Source organism: Calonectris borealis, chromosome 4, assembly GCF_964195595.1.
Source record: "Calonectris borealis chromosome 4, bCalBor7.hap1.2, whole genome shotgun sequence".
Taxonomy (NCBI): Eukaryota; Metazoa; Chordata; class Aves; order Procellariiformes; family Procellariidae; genus Calonectris; species Calonectris borealis.
This window is the reverse complement of record NC_134315.1, coordinates 22,887,464-22,899,803: the sequence shown is the minus strand read 5'-3', so window position 1 is coordinate 22,899,803 and position 12,340 is coordinate 22,887,464.

Genomic DNA, 12,340 nt, shown 5'->3' with positions numbered 1-12,340 from the left:
TGGGTCCACCACCCCGGCTGTGCTTCCCCCCTCCCGGTGCAAGCATCACCCAGCAACAGCCAAAGCATCAATGGGCCATCAATGCTCCTTTCACACCACACCCAAAACACAACACACCCCCCAAGCTACTGGGAAGAAAGTTAACCCTGTCCCAGCTGGAACCAGGACAATATCCACCCCTTATTCTATACCATCTACATCATGCCCAGGTCTCACATTTTCCCATACATTCCAATTAGTCACCGCTCCTTTTCTCTGCCTTTTGATATATACACACACAGAGATATCATTCCCTTAGTCCATGGGCCATCCCTCTAAAATGTCCGTTGAGTTCATTTAGTCCATGACTTCGGGTTCCACCTGTCGTAACAGTCTTGCAGGGCAGGAGAGATGGTGTGTGGTGTCGGGCTCTTGCATGCGGAGGCCAGTTCTGGGCGCTCGTCCGGTTCTATCATTGTTGCACCTTGCTCAGTTCCATCGGAGTTCATCCTACATTAATCTGGGTGACTCTTACTATAATACTGTTAATATGGCATATGGTAACCATAGAAGTGATGACATACAGTACTATGTAATAACTAACATCGTACAATTCAGTTCATTGGCTATTTTCACCCAGAATTAAATCCCCTTGAGGTACACACCGGACTTCCCCATCCTTTCTCATCACCCACCAAGTGCACCCAGGTCCCTGAGCAAAAGCAACCCCACGGATGGGTTTTCCCTTGCCAGAGGCAGGAGCAACCCAGACCGTCTTCCCCAGCATATTTCTCATATGCACAACAGGAACTTTATCCCCCTCTACAGTACGTAAGGGTTTGGATTGTGCAGGGCCAGCTCGAGTGACAGATCTCCTAGTGTTGACTAACCAGGTGGCCTTTGCTAAATGTGTGTCCCAATGCTTGAATGTCCCACCACCCATTGCCCTCAGTGTTTTCTTTAACAGCCCGTTGTATCGTTCAATTTTTCCGGAGGCTGGTGCATGGTAGGGGATGTGATAGACCCACTCAATGCCGTGCTCTTTGGTCCAGGTGTCTATGAGGGTGTTTCGGAAGTGAGTCCCGTTGTCTGACTCAATTCTTTCTGGGGTGCCATGTCGCCATAGGACTTGCTTTTCAAGGCCCAGGATGGTGTTCCGGGCAGTGGCATGGGGCACAGGGTATATTTCCAGCCATCCGGTGGTTGCTTCCACCATGGTGAGCACATAGCGCTTGCCCTGTCGGGTTTGTGGGAGCGTGATATAATCAATCTGCCAGGCCTCCCCATATTTATACTTCAACCATCGTCCTCCATACCAAAGAGGCTTTACTCGTTTGGCTTGCTTGATTGCAGCGCATGTTTCACATTCGTGGATAACCTGTGCAATAACATCCATGGTTAAGTCCACCCCTAGATCACAAGCCCATCTATATGTTGCATCTCTTCCTTGATGGCCTGAAGTGTCATGGGCCCACCGAGCTATAAATAATTCACCCTTATGTTGCCAGTCCAGATCTACCTGAGCTACTTCGATCTTGGCAGCCTGATCCACCTGCTGGTTGTTTTGGTGCTCTTCACTGGCCCGACTCTTGGGTACGTGAGCATCTACGTGACGTACTTTTACAGTCAGGTTCTCTACCCGGGCAGCAATATCTTGCCACAACGCGGCAGCGCAGATGGGTTTACCTCTGCACTGCCAGTTGTTCTGCTTCCACTGCTGCAACCATCCCCACAGGGCATTTGCCACCATCCATGAGTCAGTATAGAGATAAAGCACTGGCCATTTTTCTCGTTCAGCAATGTCCAAGGCCAGCTGGATGGCTTTCACCTCTGCAAACTGACTCGACTCATCTTCTCCTTCAGCAGTTTCTGCAACTCGGCGTATAGGACTCCATACCGCAGCCTTCCATCTCCAATGTTTTCCCACAAGGTGACAGGACCCATCCGTGAACAGGGCATATTGCTTCTCACTTTCTGGTAGTTTGTTATATGGTGGGGCCTCTTCAGCACACGTCACCTCCTCCTCTGGGGATACTCCAAAATCTTTGCCTTCTGGCCAGTTCGTGATCACCTCCAAGATTCCTGGGCGACTGGGGTTTCCTATTCGGGCCCGTTGTGTGATCAGTGCGACCCACTTACTCCACGTAGCAGCGGTTGCATGATGTGTAGAGGGGACGCTCCCTTTGAACATCCAGCCCAGCACCGGCAGTCGGGGTGCCAGGAGGAGCTGTGCTTCACTACCAACCACTTCCGAAGCAGCTTGAACCCCTTCATATGCTGCCAATATCTCCTTCTCAGTTGGAGTGTAGCAGGCCTCGGATCCTCTGTATCCCCGACTCCAGAACCCTAAGGGTCGACCTCGAGTCTCCCCTGGTGCTTTCCGCCAGAGGCTCCAGGTAGGGCCATTCTCCCCGGCTGCGGTGTAGAGCACATTCTTCACATCTTGTCCTGCCCGGACTGGCCCAAGGGCTACTGCATGAACTATCTCCCATTTAATTTGTTCAAAGGCTTGTCGTTGCTCAGGGCCCCATCTGAAGTCATTCTTCTTCCTGGTCACGTGATAGAGAGTGCTTACGATCTGACTGTAATTTGGAACATGCATTCTCCAAAAGCCCACAACGCCTAAGAAAGCTTGCGTTTCCTTTTTGTTAGTTGGTGGGGACATGGCTGTTATTTTATTGATCACATCCATTGGGATCTGACAACGTCCATCTTGCCATTTTATTCCTAAAAACTGGATCTCCTGTGCAGGTCCCTTGACCTTACTTCGTTTTATTGCAAAGCCGGCCTTCAGAAGGATTTGGACTATTCTCTCCCCTTTCTCAAAAACTTCCTCTGCTGTGTTGCCCCACACAATGATGTCATCAATGTATTGCAGGTGTTCCGGAGCCTCACCCTGTTCCAGTGCAGTGTGGATCAGTCCGTGGCAAACGGTAGGGCTGTGTTTCCACCCCTGGGGCAGGCAGTTCCAGGTGTACTGGACGCCCCTCCAAGTGAAAGCAAACTGTGGCCTGCACTCTGCCGCCAAAGGGATGGAGAAGAACGCATTAGCGATATCGATGGTGGCGTACCACTTGGCTGCCTTTGACTCCAGTTCGTATTGAAGTTCCAGCATGTCCAGCACGGCAGCACTCAGTGGCGGCGTGACTTCGTTCAGGCCACGGTAGTCTACTGTTAGCCTCCACTCTCCATTGGACTTTCGCACTGGCCATATGGGACTGTTGAAGGGTGAGCGAGTCTTACTGATCACTCCTTGGCTCTCCAGTCGATGAATCAGCTCATGGATGGGGATAAGGGAGTCTCGGTTGGTGCGGTATTGCCGCCGATGCACTGTTGTGGTAGCAATTGGTACCTGTTGTTCTTGGACCTTCAACAACCCCACAACAGAAGGATCCTCTGAGAGACCGGGCAAGGTAGACAGCTGTTTAATTTCCTCCGTCTCCAGGGCAGCTATACCAAAAGCCCACTGATACCCTTTTGGGTCCTTGAAATACCCTCTCCTGAGGTAGTCTATGCCAAGGATGCACGGAGCCTCTGGGCCAGTCAGAATGGGGTGCTTCTGCCACTCATTCCCAGTCAGGCTCACTTTGGCCTCCAACACAGTTAACTCTTGGGATCCCCCTGTCACTCTAGAAATACAGATGGGTTCTGCCCCTTTATAGCCTGATGGCATCAGGGTACACTGTGCACCGCTGTCTACGAGAGCCTTATATTCTTGTGGATCTGATGTGCCAGGCCATTGAATCCACACAGTCCAGTAAACCCGGTTGTCCCTTTCCTCCACCTGGCTGGAGGCAGGGCCCCTCTAGTCCTGGTCATCATATCAGCTATCCACTTCTTGTAAGTATGAGTCAGAAGTCCCTTTGTTAAGGTCGGAAGTGGAATCAGCCCTTCTACTCTGTCTGGGGAACTCACTGGAGACTGGAGGAGCAGTTTTCCTGGAAGAACTCCCTTTTGTGGTTGTTTTCCCTTGCAACTCATGTACCCGTGCCTGTAGGACTGAGGTAGGTTTTCCATCCCACTTCCTCATGTCCTCTCCGTGGTCACGCAGGTAAAACCACAGGGTGCCCCGGGGTGTGTACCCACGATGTCTCCTCTCTTGAGCGGAGGGACGCTTGCTCCTAATGGCTGAGACATTGGCCCGTGCAGGTGGGGAGCAGGACATATCCTCTTTGAGTTGCTGGGCCTCCTGAGACAGTTTCTCCACAGCAGAGACACAGGCCTGTAGGGAGGAAGAGAGACTTTCTTCATATTGCTGGAGTTGGCCAGCCAGTTCATCCACTGTTTGTTCCTCTCCATCTCTCCAGGTCATTATTGCCAGTGAGTTTGCATGTGACGCTGGTGCGCTCTGTACAAACTTCCGCCACATGGGTCGGGTGCATTTGACTTCATCTGGGTCTTTGGATAACTGCTCGTTGTTCAGGTCATCATAAATCACTTCCAGCACAGCTAATTCTCTCAGGTACTGGATACCTCTCTCCATGGTGGTCCACTTGTCTGGGTGGCATATAACATCTTCCTTGAAGGGATACCTTTCCTTCACACCTGACAGGAGTCGCCTCCAGAGGCTGAGGACTTGTGCCCCTTGTCCAATTGCTTTGTCAATGCCCCCTTCCCTAGAAAGGGATCCCAGCTGCTTGGCTTCCCTACCTTCTAATTCCAGGCTACTGGCCCCGTTATCCCAGCATCGGAGCAGCCAGGTGACAATGTGCTCGCCTGGACGACGGCTGAAGTCTTTTCGCATATCTCGCAGCTCCCCCAGAGATAGGGATCGGGTGGTCACCATCTCATTTACAGGTTCTGCCTCCTCCTCCTCCTGTTCTCGTGATGGCCCTGGTTCATCTTCATCCCTTACTAGACGAGCTGATTTTCTTGTGCATTTTCTTTTTTGTATAGGGGCGACTGATACCGGTGTGGGTTGGTTCTCTGTCGCAGGGGGCAGAGTAGCTGCCGTGCCTGCCCTGGGGGGTGAGAGAGCCGCTGTGCTTGCAGTGGGGGGTGGGGTAGCCGCAGGGCCTGTTGCTTTGTCATCAGCTGCAGAGACGTTTCCTTCCCCTTGGGGGTTCTGAGTGGTGTTAAACAGGGCTCGGTAGGCGTGGGCCAGGCCCCAGCACATTGTAGTGATTTGCGTCTCCCTAGAATGGCCAGGGTGACAGCATACTTCTTCCAAATATTCTACTAATTTTTCAGGGTTCTGCACTTGTTCAGGGGTAAAGTTCCAGAACACTGGGGGTGCCCATCGCCCTAGGCATTTGCCCATGCTATCCCACTCGCCCTGCCACTCATAACTATCCAGCCTTGGGGCAGATCTCTGGATGACATTCTTAAATTTCTTACTTACCTTGGATAAAACCGCAACAATATTCCCAAGGAGTACCAATAGATGTATCTTAACTACCCAGGGATGTTCAAGGTACTGGCAAGTTATTTTAACAAAGGAGATGACATCATAGAGGAAGGTAGCAAGGGTGCCATTCTCTATTTCCTCCATAAAAAATCTCTCGGAGGAAAAGGTATAATTGCTAATAGTCTCCATGAGGTGGTACCCGAAATGCAAAAACGGCTTCATTACGAATCCCAAATACCAAATAACCCCCAATGCCAGCGTTTTAGTAACAAATCTCCCAGGCAAAACATCATTAATCACGACAGAGCACAACAGACTACAAAACCCAACTCCAATTTTTAACAGGTACAGTAAAAACAAGAGCATGGTGCAGAACAAATTAATATGTTACCAGATATAAATTCCTTAATATGCTCTAAATAATCTGTCATTATCTCAACCCTTCGTGCCCCATGTTGGGCGCCAAAAAAGGACTGTCGTGGTTTAACCCCAGCCAGCAAAAATAAACGCCATGCAGCCGCTCGATCACACCCCCCCCAGTGGGATGGGGGAGAGAATCGGGAGGGCACAAGTAGGAAAGCTCCCGGGTTGAGATAAAAACAGTTTAATAATTGAAATAAAACTAAGTAGAACAGTAATAATAACAATGAGAACAACAACAATAACAGAACACACAAAGCAGACAATGCACAACGCAACCGCTCACCGACCGCCGACCGCGTGTCACGAACGGGGGCGAGCCCCCCCACACACCTGGTTTTTATACTGAGCATGATGTCACATGGTATAGAATACCCCATTGGCCAGCTGGGTCCACCACCCCGGCTGTGCTCCCCCCTCCCGGTGCAAGCATCACCCAGCAACAGCCAAAGCATCAATGGGCCATCAATGCTCCTTTCACACCGAACCCAAAACACAGCACACCCCCCAAGCTACTGGGAAGAAGGTTAACCCTGTCCCAGCTGGAACCAGGACAAGAGCCTACTAGAAGATTTTCTTAGCCTATATAATAATTGTTATCAAAACAGAAATTTGAATTGATGACAAATCAAAAGATTGAGAAGTGATTTGCATAATGTTTGGCAAATCATAAGTCTAAGAAATATGAAGGATCTGAAATCTTGAAGCACTATGTCTGAAAGTTTCTGACACCCATGCCATTGCTGTCTGTTTGAGGCTATGATAAGAAACAGAATCATCAACCTTCTGCACTTAAATCAGACTGAGGTTTACATTAGGCACTGATGCAAAAGTCTGCATCCAGTTCTCAATTTCTCTCATGGGTTTTGGATCCACAGTACAAATAATATTCCACTGATCGTCGGAACATATCTATTAGAGTTATAGGAAGCTCGTGCTTTCTTTCAGAATTGGTTGAAAAGGTTTTGTTTACTTTCCAGTGCGGACAACAGTATGTAAATCCTCTAGTTTTTCATTAAGAGGGATAATAGTTACTGCTTGATCCTGCAATCCTTGTTCCAATAAAACTGCAGACTTTTGCCTTAAGAAAAGTAGAAGGAATAGAATCCGTAGTAGAATTGAATGCAAACCTAAAAAGTCCATTCTGAACGTAATAATGCTCACCTAAGTCAGGATAACGCAGATGGTTTTTGCCCATTAGTTATACATATATAACTGGTGGGAAACTGGGATTTCTTAAGTCTCCATTGAATTTGGACACCTAATACAGAAGGGTTATGGTTATTTTAAGAAAAAGAAAAGGGGATGGAAACATGAGCAGTGACTTCCATCTTTTGCATTGACTGGCTAAGTCCCAAAAAGCAGACTACAAATCTGCTAAAGTCTGAAGGATTTTTGGACACATTTTTCCCCGTGACTGATCTAATTACTGGCAACCAGAACAAAAAAAAAATCTGTTTTCTTTCTGTGAGTAGTGGCAATATCTCTTTCCTCTCCCAGTCAGACAAGCAGATAAGGAAGAAGCAGTAATAAGCCCCATTAAATTTATTTAATAATAACCTGATTGGTGACAATTTTGCATTATAAGGGTAAGATCTTTTGGGTCAGAGCAAAATTTCACTGTAAGTAGAGTACAACTTCTCAGGTGGAGAAAACCATTTGAAATGTATTGAAACAATTCATTTTGCTTCTCCATGTGCAAATATGATTATAATTTTAAATGACTACTGCTATAGTGGAGTGAGTTTTTATGTATAGTTTATGTATAGTTGCAGACCTTGGTCACTTCTTGTTCCCATCTTAGGGATAAGAAATTGATTACTCTCTCAGTCAAAATTTATTAATAAGTCAAAGGGTTATATATTATTTCTTTTCAAAGGGTTATACATTATTTCTTATTGGACTCTGTTTCTGGTTGGCAGATACATATATATGGAAGTCCAAATTCAGTAGCTCTATGGTGCAGCAATATAGAGAAAAATATTCCGTTTAATTTCTTCTTATATGCATCAAAGAGACGTGGTCCACCTATAGGAACATAAATGAGAATGAAGCAGTTCAAGATGTATATGCTATCTGAACATTAATTTCTAGCACTTCTTTTCAGATGCATTCTTCAGGATAAACATAGTGTGGTGGCCATCCTATGGGCCATACTTTTAAAATGTGAAAGAAAGCAAGCACATGGGAGAGCTGAGAATGGTTCTAGAGGAAAGATTGTGCCATGAACTCTTCAGCCCCATGGATTGCTATGCTTAAGTGTTCTCAGTATAAAAAAGCTACAAAACTGGCAAAAGATATTTTAGATAACATCCTGTAACTTCATAGATGCATCCTGTGTATAGTCTGTGTCCTGGTTTTGGCTGGGATAGAGTTAAATTTCTTCCTAGTGCTGTGTTTTGGATTTAGTATGAGAAGAATGTTGGTAACACACTGATGTTTTTAGTTGTTGCTAAGTACCCTCTTATTCAAGGACATCCAGCTTCCGTGCTCTGGCCCAGCTGGCCAATGAGGTATTCCATACCATGTGACATCATGCTCAGTATATGAATGGTAAGCGTGATCCAGGAAGTACTGATCGGTACTTGGTTATCGGTCAGCGGGTGGTGAGCAATTACATTGTGCATCACTAACTTTATATATTCTATTATTCTTATTATTTCTTTTTCTGTTCTATTAAACTGTCTTTACCTCAATCCACGAATTTTACTTTTTTTTCCTCCCGATTCTTCCCCCCATCCCACTGCGGGGCAGGGGAGTGAGCGAGCAGCTGTGTGGTGTTTAACTGCCTGCTGGGTTAAACCACAACAATCAGTCAACATATTTTTTAACCTTGGAAAATTTGCTGTTTCAATAAATGTTTTTTGCCAAAGCAGAATTGCTAGAATATTCATATGAAGTAAGTTTACAATGCTTGGAGCATGCTTTAAGCAAATTAATTTAAAAATTAGATAATATTTTTCAGTTCTAAAATGTAGTATTAGGTTGTTATCTCTTATTCAAGTTTCTGGTTCCTTAAAAGGTTCTTTATTCTTCTGATAAAGTAACCTCTTGTTATTCCTTTCTGAAATGATGATAATGAGAGACACACGAAAGAAGAAACAGATTTCTTATCCATTATATCTTACCAGCATCTCTGTGCCACCAAATAGAATATTTTTATTAAGTTAGATTGTCATACTTTTCAAGCAGTGTATTTATAGAAATATTCTACTACAGGCAGGAATATTTTGAAAGCATCTAGGTGATGCACTAAGTTTCACAGGAATTAATATGCTAAAGCATAGGTTAAATAAAGTTAAGTTCTAACAGCAAGCCAAAAAAAGATTGACTCTATTCCCCATGACTTTTCTCCCAGGATATTAAAGCCCATAAAGTCTTCTTCTAAAGCCATAATGATCAGGAAGCAGAACTGCACACAGTATTAAGGCCAAGTCTTCTGCATCAGGCTCCAGCCCCCATCTCAGATGCACCCCCTGAAAAAATGTTGATTCAGTAAGTTGCAATTGTGCTGAGTAGATGAGATGTGTACAACCACCATTACATGCTGAGTGCCTGACTGTGCTTGAGACCACCACTGAAGATTTCTAAGACTTTAATTACAGCTCAGCAGTGTAGCTCAGCTATATGGAAACACCCATGCTTAGCTGGTTTTGCACTCATTACTGGCAGAAAATCATGTATCTATGAGTTATTTGAGGATGATCTGATACGTTATTTTGAGGATGCCAGTGAACACTCTGACCATGGTGAGTTGAATACCTAGATAATTAGATAGGTGGTCCAGATCCTTATAGTCTGTCTCATTTTGCACATAATCAGACCTGAAAATTAAAATACAAGATCAAGTTCACTCTTGTCCCAGCAGATTAAAGCAAACACTCTCTAATAAATTTCACCTTTTAGTACAACTGAAACTACATGACTTAAGACAGGGAGCTTGAGGGAAAAAGATAATATCAGATCAATAAGGAAAGCCTTTGTAAATTAATAGTTACATCTCTTCATCCGTCCTAAGCAAATAGCACTTTTACTGTATAGAGATTACAGTGGCATATACACAGCTGCAGATTTATGCTATTTGAGTTCAGATTTTTTTTTACATGCTAAAAAATATTAGACAGATAGTTACTTGTTCAACATTGGTAACAGTTCATAAGGGAGTTCATCAAAAGGCACATTGAAAAATTTCTATTAGCAGTCTACTGATTGTCACGATCATCAGTTCACATTCTCCTTCAGAACAAATTACAGAGGCCAGTCATCAAGCTGGGAACCTTTCTAGGTTATTTTTTTAGAAAATGAAATGGAGAACATCCCTCTAAACTGAGGATCTTCAGTGCTTTGTACAATTGATGGTGGCTTTAAGTGTGTCTTCTACAGCTGTCCTGGAAAACTGACAGTTATATGTACAGAGAGGACATACTTTTCCCAAAATGAGGTAGGATTACCTTCAAATTTTCTGAGATTTTTCCTAGTCTTATTATTCCCAGAGACATAAATGTGAGTTAGCAACATTTTCAAAGAATGCTGAAGCCTGACCTGGCTGAAAAAGTCCCAAGTTATCTATATGTTCAATTTGACTTAAAGAATAGTAGATTGCCTATTTTGTTATTCTTATAACGACTGTCATATTGTGACTTTTTCTATTTCACTAGTTTGTTTTAGCTTTTCGAAAGCATATGCATTCTGCTTCATGCGATATCTTTGGCTTACAACTTCTGTTGGGGAAGCTGAAGCATAATCATAATACTGGTGTATAGCATAATGAAAATATGCTTGTATAACATATTAGCTTATTTTGTGAAGTTCTGCAAGTTGTGAAGATTAGCATCTGAGGAAAATAGACTCCTTCCATGTATCAGGTATAAATATAACATTAATCCTGCCACAAAAGTGCATCAAACCTAATTTTTCCTATATTTATTTCTTCTAAAAATACCACTAGCTCTAGGATCTATGGACAATATCTTTATAGTCTGTCAATTGTGGTAGTGTGAAGCCTTTTATTAAAATGTGTTTATGCATATATTTTATATTTTATATATATACGTATTTGTATGTTTCATGGAGATCATAGAATCATTTAGGTTGGAAAAGACTCTTAAGGTCATCAAATCCAACCGTTAACTTAACACTGCCAGGTGCACCACTAAACCATGTCCCTAAGCACCACATATACATGTCTTAAATACCTCCAGGGATGGTGACTCAACCACTTCCCTGGGCAGTCTGTCCAATGCTTGACAACCCTTTCGGTGAAGAAATCTTTTCCTAACATCCGATCTAAACCTGGTGCAATTTGAGGCCATTTCCTCTCATCCGATTACTTGTTACCTGGGAGAAGAGACCAGCACCCACCTCACTACAACCTCCTTTCAGGGAGTTGTAGAGCACGATAAGGTCTCCCGAGCCTCCTTTTCTCCAGACTAGACAACTCCAGTTCCCTTAACTGCTCTTCACAGGACTTGTTCTCTAGACCCTTCACCAGCTTTGTTGCTCCTCTTTGCACGTGCTCCAGAACCTCAATGGCTTTCTTGCAGTGAGGGGCCCGAAACTGAACACAGTATTAGAGGTGCCGTCTCACCAGTGCTGAGTACAAAGGGACAATCACTTCCCTAGTCCTGCTGGCCACACTATTTTTGATACAAGTCGGGATGCTTTTGGCCTTCTTGGCCACCTGGGCACGCTGCTGGCTCATATTCAGCTGACTGTCGACCACCACCCCCAGGTTCTATTGTGTTGCATGGGGTTGTTGTGACCCAAGTGCAGAACCCAGCACTTGGCCTTGTTGAATCTCATACAGTTGGCCTCAGCCCATCGATCCAGCCTGTCCAGGTCCCTCTGCAGAGCCTTCCTACCCTCGAGCAGATCAACACTCCTGCCCAATTTGGTGTCGTCTGCAAACTTACTGAGGGTGTACTCGATCCCCTCATCCAGATCGTTGATAAAGGTACTAAACAGAACTGGCCCCAATACTGAGCCCTGGGGAACACCACTTGTGACCAGCTGCCAACTGGATTTAACTCCATTCGCCACAACTCTTTGGGCCTGGCCTTCCAGCCAGTTTTTTACCCACCTATATATATACACTTTTTTTTATATATATATATATATTAGGGGTCTTCGTGTTGATAGCTACAAAGGTTTAAGACATCTAACTTCCAGGTTAAATGGATAAGTCTTTTAGACTTAACTTTCTAATAATTTGTGCTAAGCTGATCTGCAGCTCATTTACTGATACACTTAAAGTACTGATATGATTACATTTCCATCAGTAAGATCCTTCTGATGCCAGCATATCTACCACAAGTAATGTCATGCATAATGAGACATACATTCCACTGGATTCTCAAGCTGGATATTCATCCACAATTGCCAGTTTCAGATCGTAACAAACTCTGAATAAAGGAAAGAGGCCAAACTATTAATCGTATATTTAGTAATCAGTAACCATGTATTTAGATTACTGATGTAGGCAATCCTTCTTCCATTTGATTTCTGGAAAAGACTTTTGACTTCCCAGTGGGTTCACATCTACATCTGACTCCACATCTATGAAGACATTCTTAGACTTAGAAGAACTTCAGTCCT